This window comes from Hyla sarda, chromosome 9 (assembly GCF_029499605.1).
Source record: "Hyla sarda isolate aHylSar1 chromosome 9, aHylSar1.hap1, whole genome shotgun sequence".
Taxonomy (NCBI): domain Eukaryota; kingdom Metazoa; phylum Chordata; class Amphibia; order Anura; family Hylidae; genus Hyla; species Hyla sarda.
The window spans coordinates 138,469,549-138,481,597 of record NC_079197.1 but is presented as its reverse complement, the minus strand read 5'-3'; the positions used below and the strand labels follow the sequence as shown (position 1 = coordinate 138,481,597).

At 44.5% G+C, this 12,049-nt stretch overlaps 1 protein-coding gene and 1 long non-coding RNA gene across 4 annotated transcripts in view; one reads left to right on the top strand and one right to left on the bottom strand.

Moving 5' to 3' along the window:
- Positions 1-12,049, top strand: part of AXL (AXL receptor tyrosine kinase) — a 147,094-nt gene that overhangs the window by 20,533 nt on the left and 114,512 nt on the right. The gene's annotated exons all lie outside the window — the stretch shown is intronic.
- The window catches only part of LOC130291394 (uncharacterized), a 61,246-nt gene that overhangs the window by 21,253 nt on the left and 27,944 nt on the right, over positions 1-12,049 (bottom strand). The window contains exon 1 of one of the 3 annotated variants that reach the window (XR_008847920.1): positions 10,865-10,979. The exons of 1 other annotated variant lie outside the window; for it this stretch is intronic. This is a non-coding gene — a long non-coding RNA (uncharacterized LOC130291394). Of the gene's footprint in view, positions 1-9,670; positions 9,737-10,864; positions 10,980-12,049 lie in introns of those variants that run through there. One more of the 3 variants, XR_008847921.1, reaches the window with a different exon arrangement.

Below are 12,049 nucleotides of genomic sequence, written 5' to 3'. Positions count from 1 at the left end.
TTTAATGCTTTTAATTGTGTCAGGTTGTATGTACCTTTTGGATAATAAAGCTATTTTTGTTTAATTTTTGGTGTGCTATCGTTTTCTGCTTTGCTTTTTTCTACTTGTTTGCACTTATTACTGTGATAGCCTGGGGGAGTTGGGTATATGGAATGTAGCTGTGCGGTGACTAAAGGGTGTCTGATTAACCATTGCTATTCATGATGCCAGGGTGAGGGCTTGTCTGTAATGCTTGTCCTACCGCCACCCTTCCCAAGAGCGATAGGGAGGTATAGAATAATGGAATGTCCACAACCGGAGAGTTTGCTGACAACAGTTGGAACTTTTACTCCAGTTTTTATGCAACTTCCCAACAGGAGCAGTCTCTACAAACGCAAATTCTCTTGGAGATTGACAAAGGTTGGGACCTCAAGCAATTTAGAGTCTTTAGAATGATATGCGCTGTTCCACTGGATTTAGAGGAATTAGTTGCAGTCCAGTAGTCACGCTAGCTTTAGCAGGAATTAGATTAGAACTCACGGTTTAGGTTCTGCTGAGGCCGTTAGGTTGTTAGGCCTAGCGTGTCTTTGAAAGTTGCGCAGATCCGTCCTGCTAGTCCAGCATCCACGAGAGCAGCAAACCAAGAGAGCGATAATTGGCCACAGCTCCCTTATATGGACAGGGGCTGGACTAGTGCTAATTGGTCCAATACTGATGTCAATCACCTTCGCAAAGGATTATGGGTAACATGTGACCCAAGGACCTCCAAAGGTCCGCTAACATACCATAGAGGATTTAACATGGTCACATGACCGAAGGTCCTGCGACGCTAGACAAGGTAAGCATACTATACATTATATTAACTATACATTATTATTAAATATGTACATACAAAACATTACAGAGTTAAAGTAGAGGAGAGGCGACTAGGGTCTGTCCCACTTGGGGGACCCTACCTGAGCTTAGTTACTCTGACTTTGGGGACCAACATACAAGGTACGGTATGCAATACGGTACCGGGACACCACAAACCCCCTTACTTAAAATAAGTCGGCCTCAACGTCTGTCCCCTAAGACAGAGGGAAAAAGTGAAGGTTGGTTAATAACAGTCCTGAGCATAACTTTTCACATGTCCATCAATCAGGCTGTCTATCTCTACAAAGCTACTTAACTTTTTTGAGGTACATACATAAGCATAGGTAAACTCATGAACAGGATTACTTGGTTCATGAATTTTGTAACAGGATGATATTATTTACATGAGATACATCCTACTTAACAGTTCTGAATCTGACTAGATGTTCTTGAGTCTCACTATACATTTTTGAATCTCACTATAAATTTTTGCCACATTAGCTACCTGTTTAGTACACTGAGGGTTTTACTGGCTTGCCTGAGGCTTTCTACCAATAAACTGGCTACTAGGGTCCATTGGCTCTTATCCCTAGAACACAACAGATAAACCTTACCTAGGTTACCTTTTGATTACGTGTATTATGTTTAGCTCACAAGAGCACCTACTGGCCAGGCAGGGCATCTCTTACACGTAAGGAGAAAGAACAGTTGTGTACATAACTGTTATGATTCGGCTAGCTGGATGTGGATCCTCTGTGTCAGCGAGGGATTGGCGTGGACCGTGTCGGTGGATCAGTATTCACCAGAGCCCGCCGCAAAGCGGGATGGTCTTGCTGCGGCGGTAGCAACCAGGTCGTATCCACCGGCAACGGCTCAACCTCGCTGACTGCTGAGAAGGCGTGGGACAGAAGGACTAGACAGAGGCAAGGTCAGACGTAGCAGAAGATCGGGGCAGGCGGCAAGGTTCGTAGTCAATGACGATAGCAGAAGATCTGGAACACAGGCTTTGGACCTTTGGACAACACTAACGCTTTCTCTGGCACATGGCAACAAGATCCGGCCAGGAAGGAAAGGGGAAGTGAGGTTATATGGACAGGGAGCAGGTGGAGGCTAATTGGACTGATTGGGCCAGGCACCAATCATTGGTGCACTGGCCCTTTAAATCTTAGAGAGCTGGCGCGCGCGCCCTAGAGAGCGGAGCCGCGCGCGCCAGAACGTGACAGCCGGGGACCGGGACGGGTAAGTGGCTTGGGATGCGGTTCGCGAGCGGGCGCGTCCTGCTATGCGAATTGCATCCCCATCGTGAATGTCAGTGCAGCACTCCCGGTCAGCGGGTCTGACCGGGACGCTGCAGAGAGGAGAACGCCGCGAGCGCTCTGGGGAGGAGCAGGGACCGGAGCGCTCGGCGTAACAATAACAGTGGCAGGAATTGGATAGGCTACAATTATTAAAGCATTTGTTTGACTGAGATAGTTTTGTTGTTTGGTGTACTAAGTTTAAGTGAGGTAAGTACACTTAAGTGATTGGTTTGAGGTACTATGTGTACAGTACTACTTGAAAGGTCAGTCTTGGTATCTTAAGGGTAGCTTCCCTTGTGTAGACCTTGTTCGTTTGGTGTACACGTGCATAAAGCAGAAATTTTTACGTGTACAGTAACCATTTACATTTAGTTACATTAGCATAAACATTTATTAGACACTCCAACAGGGTTCAGGTGCATTCACCTGATAAGTGTCACTGACTTATAACTATTACTTGTCACTGACTTATTACTATTACTTGTCACTGACTTATAACTATTACTTGTAACTGACGTATTACTATTAGTGATGTCGCGAACATAACATTTTCGGTTCGCGAACGTGAACTTCCAAATGTTCGGAAATGTTCGCAAACCGGGTGAACCGCCATTGACTTCAATGGTCAGGTGAATTTTAAAACCCAAAGAGACTCTTTCTGGCCACAATAGTGATTTAAAAGTTGTTTCAAGGGGACTAATACCTGGACTGTGGCGTGCTGGAGGGGGATCCATGGCAAAACTCCCATGGAAAATTACATAGTTAATGCAGAGTCTGGTTTTAATCCATAAAGGGCATGAATCACCTGTTATTCCTAAATGGTTTGGAATAACATGCTTTAGCCAGGACATAGAGCCCCCCCTTTAGGCATCACATAGTTAGAGCCCCCCTTTAGGCAGCACATAGTTACATCCCCCCTATAGGCAGTACATAGATTCCACCATATTAGGCAACACATAGTTAGAGCCCCCCTTTAGGCAGCACATAGTGGGATTCGAACCCAAGGCCCCAGCGCTGCAAGGCAGCAGTGCTAACCTCTGAGCCACTATGCTACCCTTACCATACATCTATTATGCATCTATTATGCATCTATTATGCATGGTTGCTAAAGTGGACAGAGATGTCAGCAGAGAGTGCCAGAAAAATTAGGCATGTACACATGGATGAAAAATAAGAACAAGCGCATATCCAAGAGTCCAGAAGACTCTATAATGCAGGACGGAGAAACAGACAAAGAAATTATTTTCTAAATAAAATTTTTCAACAAATAAAGAAACAGAGTTCTTCCCTCTCTGTATTTTACTTTTGAAAATTTAAGTTAAAAAATCACACGCAACAAGCGTTCCTTTGTGTAATGGTTAGTACTCTGGAAAATTCAAGTTTAAATTATCATAAAGTCCAGAAGACTCTATAATGCAGGACGGTGAAAAACACAAAGAAACCTTCCTCCTCTGACTCCTCTTCCTCACAATCCTCTTCCAGAGTTGCCGCAGGTCCAGCAAGCGATGCTGATAAGGCTGTTTCTGGTGGTGATGGTGTCCACAACTCTTCCTCTTCACGCTCATCTACTGCCTGATCCAGCACTCTTCGCAGGGCACGCTCCAGGAAGAAAACAAACGGTATGATGTCACTGATGGTGCCTTCGGTGCGACTGACCAGGTTTGTCACCTCCTCAAAAGGACGCATGAGCCTACAGGAATTGCGCATGAGCCTCCAGTAACGTGGCAAAGAAAATCCCAGCTCCGCAGATGATGTCCTAGCACCCCGGTCATACAAATATTCATTGATGGCTTTTTCTTGTTGGAGCAGGCGGTCGAACATTAGCAGTGTTGAATTCCAACGTGTGGGGCTGTCACAAATCAAGCACCTCACTGGCATGATGGACAGAGATGTCAGCAGAGAGTACCAGAAAAATTAGGCATGAACACATGGCTGAAAAATGTGGTATTGTTGCAGCCGCTGCTGTAGCAGCGGCCAGAAAATTGCAGCAGCAGAAAAAGTGCAGCACCAGAGGCCAGAAAAATTAGGCATGTACACATAGCTGAAAAACTTGGTATTGTTGCAGCCGCTGCTGTAGCAGCGACCAGAAAAATTTCTGTTTGTTTCCCAGCCAGAAAGTGCCCTAAAACATTGCGGTTTGAACCATAGTTGGTGGCGGATAAGTCATGCAAGTCATCCTTGGTCGCCACCTTCCCCAGACGGAACGTGATTGGTCGGATTCTTCAAAAAAGAGTTGCCGACGATGCCTCTTGGAATCCTCCAAAGAGGAAATACACGTCTCATCCCTGATTGATCGCCGCCCGGACCTGCCCAGCAGAGATTGGTCAAATTCTTCAAAAAAGATTTGCCGCCGATGCCTCTAGGAATCCCCCAAAGAGGAATTATACGTCTTTAACCTGATTGTTCGCCACCCGGACCTGCCCAGCAGCGATTGGCTGAAAGATTTGAAAGACATCCTGCCGCCACCAGCGGCAAAGATTTGCAACCTGAACTCATACGTCCCCTCTCTGATTGGCTCACTCGACATCCCGAACAGCCAATCAGAGTTAAGCCTACCATGCCCATGTTTGAATGACATCCCCTCACTGACTTTTTCCTATGACAGCGTAATTGTACACAGCCATGTATGGCACATTCCTGATTGGCCGCCTACATACCATCCAGCAGCGAGCGACCAATCAGCTTCAAGATGCCCGTCTTCATTCAAAATCCACTGCGGCAACCCTGCACAGAGTCACCAGGTTTACCCAATGAGCAGTGTAGGTGATATACCTGCCCTGACCATGCTTTGCAGACCAGGTATCAGTGGTCAGATGGACCCTTGCCACAACACTGTGTGCCAGACATGCCATTACTTCCTGTTGCACAATCGAGTACCAGTTGGGGATTGCCTTTTGTGCAAAGAAATTTTGGCCGGGTACCTTCCACTGCGGTGTCCCAATGGCTAAAAAAAAATGTAGCTATTTTTTTTAAATTTTTAATTTGTTTAAATTTTTTACATTTTTTTTATATAAATTTTTAAAAAGCTGATGGGCTATGAGTTCAGACAAGCCAGCTGTCAGACGCCAGGCTAGGGGGTGACCTTGTGACATTGCCAACTTACGCTCAAACATGTCCTTGACAGACGTAGAGTAGACGCTGTAGGCCTGACACACACGCTTGCAGACAACTAACTGCTATTCAATCTATTACAGTCAAAATTGTATTTTTTTTTTTTAATTTACACAACTGTCACACCACATATGATTTGCACTAGTGTGACAATGAGCCCAGCAGGCCCAAAAACTCCCAAGTGTGAAGTGAACTGACTGATTTTATTTCACAGCCAAAAAAGGTATTTTTTTTTTCAAATTTACACTATGGTCGGTCACCCCAAAGATGATTTGCACTAGTGTGACAATGAGCCCTAAGGGCCCAAAAGACTCCCAAGTGTGAACTGACTGATTTTATTTCACAGCCAAAAAAGGTATTTTTTTTTTCAAATTTACACTATGGTCGGTCACCCCAAAGATGATTTGCACTAGTGTGACAATGAGCCCTAAGGGCCCAAAAGACTCCCAAGTGTGAAGTGACTGATTTTATTTCACAGCCAAAAAAGGTATTTTTTATTTTTTTTTGCACAAGTGTCACACCAAATGTGATTTGCACTAGGTTGACACAATTTGCCCTGCAAGCAAAAAAACTGGCAACTGTGACGTGAACTGACAGTGACTGGTTTTATTTAACAGCCAAAATTTTTATTTTTTTTTATTTGGGCAACTGTCACACCTAATGTGATTTGCACTAGTGTGACAATGAGCAAAAAAGCTTGCCAGCGGAGTTCCCCTTTTAAGCAGTGGTCCCCAACCAGGGTGCCTCCAGCTGTTGCAAAACTCACGGACTGATATATTTCAGCCCTTTGAATACTGTAGTAGTTAGTTGCTTTAAAGAAAAAAGCTTGCCAGCGGAGTTCCCCTTTTAAGCAGTGGTCCCCAACCAGGATGCCTCCAGCTGTTGCAAAACACACGGACTGATATATTTCAGCCCTTTGAATACTGTAGTAGTTAGTTGCATTAAAGAAAAAAAGCTTGCCAGCGGAGTTTCCCTTTTAAGCAGTGGTCCCCATCCAGGGTGCCTCCAGCTGTTGCAAAACACATGGACTGATATATTTCAGCCCTTTGAATACTGTAGTAATTAGTTGCTTTAAAGAAAAAAAGCTTGCCAGTGGAGTTCCCCTTTTAAGCAGTGGTCCCCAACCAGGGTGCCTCCAGCTCTTTCAAAACACACGGACTGATATATTTCAGCCCTTTGAATACTGTAGTAGTTAGTTGCTTTAAAGAAAAAAAGCTTGCCAGCGGAGTTCCCCTTTTAAGCAGTGGTCCCCAACCAGGGTGCCTCCAGCTGTTGCAAAACACACGGACTGATATCTTTCAGCCCTTTGAATACCGTAGTAGTTAGTTGCTTGAAGGAACTTAAGTTTTATACTGGAGTACCCCTTTTAACCAGCGGTTCCCTCCCAACCAGGGTGCCTCCAGCTGTTGCAAGACAAACGGACTGATATCTTTCAGCCCTTTGAATACTGTAGTAGTTAGTTGCTTGAAGGAACTTAAGTTTTATTCTGGAGTATCCCTTTCAACCAGCGGTTCCCTCCCAACCAGGGTGCCTCCAGCTGTTGCAAGACACACAGACTGATATTTGAGCCCTAAAAAGGGCTTTTTTGGGTGCTGTCCTTAAAGCAGATGTTACACTAGTGCTTTAGGAGTAAACTGGACCCTGAATACACCACCTAGCACCAACCTAGCTATTGCTTTCCCTATACAGCAGGAGCAGCTTCTCTGACCCTCCACTTCCTAAGCCTGCAGCATGCTGAATGAGGGTGAAATGGCGTCCGTGCAAGAGGTAGGAGGGTCTGGAAGGGAGGGACTGCTGCTGATTGGCAGTAATGTGTCTGCCGCAATGTTAAAGTATGGGGGGCAGATCGAACTTCACATATGTTCACCCAGCGAGGCGAACGCGAACAGGCTAAATTCGCCGGGAACTGTTCGCCGGCGAACAATTCGCTACATCTCTAATTACTATTACTTGCCACTGACTTATAACTATTACTTGTCACTGACTTATTACTATTACTTGTCAATTTGCATTTGGAACTTGTTGTCAAACTCACTTCTGTTATGTAGAGTATAGTACTGTCTGTTACCGATATCTACTGATGTTTTTTCAATAAATATTTCACACTGCGGAATCTCCACTCCCAGAATTTCGCGAGCGGAGATTCCATACTTCAGCGGTAGTACCTCGCACCATTGCGCGGTCACCATTGACGGCTATACAGAGCTTGCAGTCTTCCACGCAAAGAATGAACATGTTCTTTCTTTGCATGGAACAATTTCAGCAACGGAGTTGTCCGCCGCTAAAACTCCTCAGTGTGAACGGGTCTCACGGAAGATCCATTCACACTGATGCTAATGTTCACAGCTCGTATATCCAATTGCTGAATTCCGCTAACGGAATTCCGCGGGAATTTTGCAGTGTGCACATACCCTTAAAAAGTAAATAAAAAAATTGTATTTGGATTTTCACACCTAGATACTTTATCCTAAACGTTAGTTCTTTAATGGTATCAATCGCATAGCTTCAGTATTTACAGCATAAACCCAAGAACCCCATAACAGTTGTCTAAAGCCCCAATTATGTTTTAAAGGGGATAGGGGATCCAAAGGATAGGGGATAAGACGTCTGATCGTGGGGGTCTTGCCGATGGGACCCCTGCAAACTGTGTAGCACCCGGTGTTCATTTAAAATGCTTGGTGCGGGCATGGCCACACCCCTTTTGCCGTCACGCCACAACCTCTCAATGCAGGTCTATGGGATGGGGCATGGTGGCCATCTCGCCCCCTCCCATAGACTTGCATTGAGGGAGTGTGGCCGTGATGATCCAGGCCACACGGTCCACACGTAAAATCTCTGTGCGGACGGGAATGCGCCCTCTCATAGACGGCTATGCATTCTGTGTGGTGTTCGCAGAAAAAATGAGCACTGTCATTCTTTCTGCGGACACGTAATTTCCGCGCCAGAAACATGGCACTGCAAACAAAAAGCTAATGAACATATACGGAGGTATCAGAATGAGCAACAATTTGACCCATAGGGGTTAACAAAAACTTCTATATAAGTATGTGTTCTAATAAAACAGAACTTTTATTGCCAAAATGTAAAAGGTGAGAACCAAAACCACTGACCCAATGACATCACAATGAGGTCACAATTGTGACACCTAACAGACAGATCGCTAACAAATATCAACTTATCAGTCAATACACTTGGCAGTAACGTGTCTTAAGGGACATCAATTGGATGACCCCTAATTAATAGTTGGCTGGAGTGATCATTTCTTAATCACTGAATTTGTATGTATATACCTAAGTGGTGCCTAGGCAACCTATAGAACTAGCCAGCATAACCCCCTTAAGTGGCATTTGGGTCACTCCATTATACAACTATATAGCTCACATATCAAAATGACCCTACCAAGTGATAACACCATGTGCTTCACAGGTCACTACTGAGAGTGACATCACCAATAATTAGGACTGTCTGATTTATTCCATGTTTATGTATCTCAAACACTTTGCACACTGCCCAGTAACCTGCTGTGCACCGCAGGTCTGGACTTATTAGGCTTATAATCGCCAGCTAATTAATTCTTAGAGATACACAGTATAAGGACTCATTGTTAAAAGATGCATTGGGAGAGCATTTAAAAGGTCAGGCTGTCACATCCCGACATGTTTCGCCACTCACGTGGCTTTATCAAGGAAATTAACTGACATCATCGACCGACAAGTTGATATTTGTTAGCGATCTGTCTGTTAGGTGTCACAATTGCGATGTCATTGGGTAAGTGGTTTTAATTGTGAGTTTTTGGTTATCACCTTCTACATTTTGGCAATAAAAGTTATGTTTCATTAGAACACATACTTATGTAGAGGTTTTTTTTTGTGATATATTCTACTTTATTTTGGTGGTAAATTTTCGGCGTTACTTGCATCCTTTTTTGGTGAAAAATCCCCAAATTTCATGAAAATGTTGAAAATGTTGCATTTTTCTAACTTTGAAGCTCTCTACTTGTAAGGAAAATGGATATTCACAATAAATTTTATTTTTCTTCACAAATACAATATGTCCACTTTATGTTCGAATCATAAAATGGACATATTTTAGCTTTTTGAAAAAATTTGAGGGCTTCAAAGTAGAGCAGCAATTTTTAAACATTTCATGAAAATTGCTAAATCTGAAGGGACAGATGTTACAGAACTACAACTTCCAGCATGCCTGGGCAATCGAGGCATGCTGAGAGTTTTAGTTTGGCAACATCTGGAGGGCTACCGTTTGGGCACCACTGTAACAGTGGTCTCCAAACTGTGACCCTCCAGATGTTGCAAAACTACAACTCCCAGCATGCTGGGAGTTGCAGTTTGGCCCCCCTAGTGGTTGCCACAGTAAAGATTGTTTGTTTTACTTTCACTTTCAATTCCCCACCACCGTCGATTGCCTACCTGATCCAGCAGGCTCCAGCGAAGATCCCGGGTCCCCAGGCATCTTCTCCTGCAGGTACGGCTTCCATCTTCTTCCCAGATCCCCTCGACATCCAGGGGCGGGCAGAAAGGGGGTTGCCATGGCAACCCCCTGTCCTGCTCTGCCATTGGTCAGAACTCCGTTCTGACTAATGGCAGGGGATAGGAGGAGATTGCAGCTCTGCGACCTCACTCCTTTCCCTTAGGCTGATCGGGGCTGTTGCTGACAACTCCGATCAGCCTTATTTTCCAGGTGATCGGGTCACCAGAGACCCGATCAGCCCGGAATTGGAGAAAATCGCATGTCTGAATTTAAATGTGATTTTCTCTGATCACCGACATGGGCGATGTGCCGGGGTGCCTGCTGAATGATTTCAGCAGGCATCCGGCTCCGGTCCCCAACTGGCTAGCGGGGGGACCGGATTTCCCACGGGCGTATGGATACGCCTTGTGTCCTCAAGGACTCGGAATGCAGGGCGTATCCATACGCCCTGTGTCCTGAAGAGGTTAAAGTCCTAGCCTATAAACCAGTGTTTCCCAAGCCCAGTCCTCAGGGACCACCAACAGGTGCTTTCAGGATTTCTTTAGTCTTTAACAGGTGATATACTGTAAATATGGTTTGTGTATAAGGCATCACCATCTCTGTATGGGATATCTGGAGGAAAGAGATGGCAATTTTCAAGACCACCTTTGTTCACGTTTGAGTTATTTCCATTAATCTCTTCTATCATAGGAGCAGAACAACTAAACTGGTGCCGAATCAGTCACATGATTGACCTGAACAGAACTCGATAAACCCAAATGACAATAATGGGGTCTGTCATTTTACCAGACAAAATAGTGCCTCTATATTCTGCCTTTTTTGACAGAATCTACGATGGAGGTTCCTAACAGAGCCTTAATATATTGTTTCTTTGTCTAGAGACCTGACGAATGTCCACAGCATTGGGAGGCATTTAGTCCCAGTCCCCCTGACTCCCTCTCCCGCTCAGCCCCAGCTCCTTTATCCCAGCCTCTTGTTCTCATACTGTCCCTCATACTGAGGAATTTCTAGGTCACAGATCTGTGCATCTTAGTGCCTCTCTGCGTTCTCATGCTTTCTGTTATTCATCACCCCATTCATGTTACTCCACCCTCTCTCCACTCGCTATGAGATCTGCCCTCCCCTTTGTTTACCTGCTCTCTCATCCATCTCGCTCACAATGCGTTTTAGTCTCTTTTTGCGGTGCCAACATCCCTTCTTGTACTCAGCTGCATCTATTCACTTCATTGCCCCTATCGGAACGCTAGCCAACTGCGCCAAGTGCCCTGCTTTTTTTTTGGCTTCTGGTTTTATGTGCTTATCCTTAAAGTGCCTTTTCCCAATATTAAACGATGGATGACCTTTATAAATTTCGAGGGACCATGTTCAGATGCGCACAAAAGGTTTTTCTCTGTATCATTGTATATTTAGATTTTCAGGAAAACTGCATTCGCATGACAGCAAACTGCATCCAAAATATTTAGTTTGACTTATCTGCGACTTGCTGTCATATGACTTTATTACAGTTTTGATTTGGACGGGAAAAAAAAAAATCCAAATCCAAAGTAGTTGCAAGAAAGTCTCCTTCTCTTGCGTCTTGCACTGAGATCAATGGCGGCAAAGTCGCACCCAACCAAAGATGGATTCCATTGCAGTCATTTTATTTTGCGAGTTACAACATGACCACTTTGACAATCATCAGATGTGTTGTCGCAAAGCAACATTTGGGGAGATTTATCAAAACCTGTGCAGAGGAAGAGTGGTCCAGTTGCCCATAACAACCAATCAGATCGCTTCTTTCATTTTCCACAGGCCTCTTTAGAGGCCTGTGGAAAATGAAAAAAGCAATCTGATTGGTTGCTGTGGGCAACTGCACCACTCTTCCTCTGCACAGGTTTTGATGAATCTCCCCCATTGTGATTGTCATGTAGCCATAGCCTAAAGGGGTCTGATCATGAAGAGAACCTGAAATGCAGTTCCAACTTCTTTCCAGGTAGTGGCAGTCAGGTGTAGTAATATATTGTGGCCCAATGCTTAGGATACATGGATTGGTCAGACCCCCCATAGTAAGAGCTGTTAATACTAAGTGGTTTTCCATGAAGCAGAGTCTCAAATGAGGGGACATCTCCCTAGGATGTCATATTGCCTTAATGGGTTAATGGAAATGGTTTATGGCAAGCCCTTTAATAGTGGTGATAGAAGTTATCACTCAACTTTCCAGGAAGAGATATAACAACGTTTTTGGCCTATTACCGTATTTTTCGCCGTATAAGGCTGGGTTCACACTACGTTTTTCAACTACGGTTCCCGTATACGTTTTCTATCAAAATACGTATGGG